This window comes from Euprymna scolopes, chromosome 8 (genome assembly GCF_053919585.1).
Source record: "Euprymna scolopes isolate OS-2025 chromosome 8, ASM5391958v1, whole genome shotgun sequence".
NCBI classification, from domain to species: Eukaryota; Metazoa; Mollusca; class Cephalopoda; order Sepiida; family Sepiolidae; genus Euprymna; species Euprymna scolopes.
The window spans coordinates 108,992,568-108,997,917 of NC_136489.1; positions in this window are offsets into that span (position 1 = coordinate 108,992,568).

Genomic DNA, 5,350 nt, shown 5'->3' on the forward strand with positions numbered 1-5,350 from the left:
GCAGTGATAATGGTTGAAATCGCACTAACTCTAGACCCAAAACTGAAGAGCCAGTGCTCAAAAAACGAGATATTATAAAAAGGCTGACTGGGAAGCCATCAGAGAGCTAATCGAATATGCCACATGGGGGAATATTTTTCTCTCCTTGCTGAACAGTGTACAAACGAGACCACTGACTGGTTCAAAACTGCAATCGAAGCGCATGTTCCCATACGGAAATTTTATAGTAAGTCCCACTCTCACCAATGGTTTACTTCGACTTGCGCAACTGCCATTGCTCAAAAGCAGCATGCATACCACAGATTTCACCGACATAAGTCCAGTTCAAACAGACTGAAGTATATAGAAGTTAGAAATAACGTTCAAAAATAAATAGCGACAGCTAAGAGAGAATTTACGGAAGCCAATAAAAACGCATCGAAGCACTAAAACAAGGAATTCGAGACTTCTGGAAAATACACAACAGTGTAGTAAATAATGGCCAATCAACAATTCCCCCACTAACCAATAATCACGAGGTTGTTTCCTCAGAAACCGAGAAGGCTTACATGTTTGCCAGTCGGTTTGCCTCAAACTCAGCACTGGGCCCTTCCAACCACCCCCTACCTGACTTTCTTATGCGGAGAGACGCTACGCTAGACGATCTGAAAATAACCCCTGCTCAGGTGCATGCTATCATAAAAAAACCTTGACACTTCAAAAGGATGTGGGCCCGATCTAATCCCAGCTTTGCTATTAAAAATGCTTAGCCGAAGTAGCTCCAGTTCTCTCCAAACTCTACAACAAATGCCTTAATGAAGCTTGCTTTCCGGGCTGTTGGAAAACTGCTTCTGTTGTATCAGTATTCAAGAATTCTGGCGGAAGGACTGACCCATCAAATTGTCGCCCCATTAGCCTCTTCCCACTTTTTGCCAAAATATTTGAGACCATAATCAACCATGCTCTAGTCAGTCACCTTACAGATGCTAAACTTCTGACTGACCAACAATATGGATTTAGACAAGCCCGTTCCACAGCAGACATCTTCACTGTAATCTCTGAACGTATATACCATTCACTGAACAATGCGGGGCAGGGCGGAGGTGTAGCTCTAGATATATCTAAGGCTATTGACAGGGTATGGCATGAGGTTCTCCTCAGGAAAATTAGATCATACGGTATCACTGGTAGAATACTTAATATAATTAAATCTTTCTTAGATAAGAGAAGAAAACAGGTTGTCCTCGACGGTCGTACATCTAAACAATATGATATAAATGCGGGAGTTCCCCAGGGGTCTATCCTTGGACCTCTATTGTTCCTGATATTCATAAATGGCCTCCCCGACAAAATTGCCTCTGAGATGGGCATATATGCTGATGACACCACACTCTATAACAGACACGACAGGAAGACGAATAAACACATTTCTAAAGAAATGGCAGAAACACTAGAGGATGGCCTCCAATCTGTAGTGGAATGGGGACATAATCGGATGGTCACATTAAATGCTGCCAAGACTAAACTAGTTTCATTCAATAATTACAAAAAAACCCTCTCTACCACCTATAGCAATGGACAATGACTTTATCTGAGAGTACATCTTTCAAACTCCTTGGCCTAACGTTCACAAGAAACATGAGTTGGAACAATTACATTGAAGGCATTGCCAGGGCCGCTGCAAGAATGGTGGGCTCTCTCTACCGTGCTAGACAACTACTAACACCCGAAAGTATTCTGTATCTGTATAAGGCCGCCATTCGCCCATCTATGGACTACTGCTGTCACATTTGGGCTGGTGAATCAGCTACTAGTCTCTCGCTCCTTGACAAGGTTAAAAAAAGTGTCGCAAACCTGATAGGCCCTGAACTGGAATCTAAGCTTCAGCCTCTGTCCCATTGACGAAATGTTGCATCCCTCTGCCTGTTCTACAAGTATTTTAGTGGTGACTTCTCTGACTAACTGAAGTCACTTGTGCCCCCACGACGTGAGCACCCTCGACAAACCCGACGGGTATCTAAATTCCACCTCCATACTGTACAGAACCCTAGATTTAAAAGATAATTCTACTCCAGTAGTTTCTGCCTCAGAACCATTAGAATTTGGATTTCGATTCCAGGTCCCTGCTTCCCCAATAGTACTGACGTGCAGAAGTTCAAATGTAACGTGAACCGACATCTTGCTGCCCAAATCCCTACATATTGCCCAAGTAGATGTTGTCCCTGACAGTAGCCCCCTACACCAAAGTTTCAATTTGCCTTGTTTGGGGGGAAATGTAATAAAAAAATTTTTTTTTAAACTGAGATTTGGAAAAATCTTTGTATTTGGGTAGCAGCTAGAAATTTAGCTTATAAGGGGTCAAAATGCAAGGATTTGACCATTGACATCTCTACCAAACTCCTCCTCCAATTTTTGGTCTAAACAATTGAAACTTTAGATATAAATTCCTTTGACATGGATCTAATTTAATATCTTTATATGAGGTCAAAACAATAAAATTTAAGGGGTCGGATTAGGAGGCAAATTTAAAAGAAAATGACCGCTGCAGTCTCTACAAAATCACTAAGACAATTTCTGGTCGAAACATTAGAAATTTGACATAAAGGTTACTCAGAGATAGGGCAAGCTTTTTAATCGGTCAAAAATTTGAGCTACCAATGTATGTATGTTTGTATGTCTGCCTAAAACCTTCGATAGAGGCGACGGGTTTTTACAAGATCAGTCTCGTTTTTAAGCTCGACATTTCAGACAACAAATATCGAAAATTTGCAGAGCACATTAATTTCTTCACCTTCAACTGGGCACTTTCTACAGGTAGGAGTCACTTTTTTCGCTGATATTGACGAAAGTCATCTCCTCTTTTCGATTGTCTAGCCTTAATTTAAACCTACGTCACTTCTGGTCTGGCGATGGTCGTAACAGCAAAGACGTCACGTTTTCTTCAATTCTTTTCCTCCTTCGCGGCACGGGTTCGAACCTGCCTTACTACTACCACTTCTTTTTGCTCAACATCCACTTCCAAACATCCGCGCAACGCCGGGCTGAAATGCACACACACACACACACACACACACACACACACACACACACACATATATATATATATATATATATATATATATATATATATATATATGTAGTAATTTATAAAATATATATGGCGATTAAGCTACACTAAATATGCTGCGTTTCATCCAACTATAGGATTACGTATTGAGCACTTTTGAAGTAAATACTTAAAGTTTACGCATAAATCTATACTTTCGTATATTACGCATAAATCTATACTTTCGTATATTAAATTTATGTGAATAAATGAAGTATTATATATATATATATATATATATATATATATATATATATATATATATATATATATATATACATAACCACTCAATCGCTTTTCCATTTATTTTTCACAGTTAAAAGAATATAAAATGAGTGTTATCAAATGATTTAAAATTAACTATAAAAAATACAGGGTTTAGAGGTGTCAATAAATATCGGCAAAAATACTCTTTAGTTACTAATTTTAAAAAAAAATGTAAGAGTTTCTAATATTTTAGAAAAGATTAAAACTTAAAAACTTTACATGTTAAATAAATCCTATTTACCGACTATTTTCTGGCCCTGTCGGTGGGGCATTAGAATACGCCGACTGCCCCCCTGTAGAGGGTAAAAGTCCCTCAATGGGGGTCCTGGATATGATCTTAAACTATATCCAGTGGTGAGGCCCCAGCTTGTTGGCTTTGGGGAGTGTGGAGCCACCCTTTAATTACCATTGCTCCCAGGTCCACTCTGACCCGGAGTGTTAGTACCTGTTAGGGTCCCAACTATGGGTTAAATAGAAACCAACGTGAAAACAATAAATATATTCAATTAAAAATTGTTTCTTCAAAATCTTTGAATTAAGCATTAAATAACCCGAAAAGGGTTGATATGCTTTAAAACAAAAACAACCAACCAACCGACTATTTTCGCAACTTAGCCTGGCTGAAAAAATGTTGGCGTGATATTGTGTCACCCCTATTTTGCTGTCACCCGGGGTGGATCGTCACTGGCAGTAAGAACGATTAGGTGGTCGAGATAGAAAGACAGGACCGTAAGAAAAAAAGAAGTACCAAAACAAGGAGCAAATCGAAGGAAATATTTCGAGATAGAGTATAACAACAGTTGATGTGCTCTATTTAAGTCGTTAGGTATGAGCGTCTAATCTGGAATCTCTGGGAGATATCAATCATACAATTTCTATATGATATGGAATTATAATTGAAATTTTAGCTATCTATAACGTTTGGACTTTTAACAGTTTTTATTTCTTAACTTGCTGAGATAGATAAGTAGCGGCCTTTGACTAATAGATAATGAATATCGGAAGACTCATACAAAGCCAATCGCCGTAATGATAAAGCAACCATAGGCATCTCTTCTCGTTTTCATTGAGGTTTTCTCAAGGTAGTACATTACGTTAGTGTGGAGATTTGATGAAGTGTTTAGTTAAGGAGGCGGTTCATTAGGAATTTGTTTACGTTGGACTTGAAAACATCCAAGTTGTACTCCGGTGCGAAGCATGCAGACTGAACAGAGTTCCACAGGCGTGCAGTTCCAAGAAAGAAGCTTTGTTCATGGAATCCACGTTTTGATTTAGGCACAGATATAGAGTGGGGGAAATTTTTGACAGTGGATTCAGCTAGACGGGTGTTTTTCGTGAAAGATTGGCGAGGGGCGGGATAGAGATTGGAGTTCAGACAAGCACCTGCCATGGAAATAACGATAAAACAAGGATAGGCTCGTAACGTCTCTTCTGTGGGAGAGAGGTTGCAGGGTGGAGAAAAGGGCATCCCCCACTAAGCCACGAAGTCTATTTTGTATTCTGTCAAGACAGGATAAGCTGTTTTTAGCAGCTCCTGCCCAGATATGGCAACAGTATTCCATCCTTGGACGTACGGGGGACTATCGAGACTTAACGGCCAGGTTCAACAGAATTCTGTACAAAAATGATATATTCATAATCATAGTCATCATCTATTCATAATTATAAATGTGTTTTGGAATGATTTGTGTTGTACACACAGGATTCGAACATGATGGGATGTGTACAGGCGGAAATTTGCTTCGCAGCTACGTCAACCTTTTTAAATAAATGCATCTTTTAAAAGAATAATTATTAAAGAAAACGCTAAAGGCATTTTCACACGCAACAACAACTGAACAAAATAAGAACCTTTGCTCAATAAAAATCTATAACATGTAAAAGAGTATACGTACATGAAATATAATCCTGCAGTATACAACACAATTGCTTCGAGTTTAGATTAAACCATGTCCACTTCAGTAAACAGCCAGACCCACGATCTACTACACTATCCTC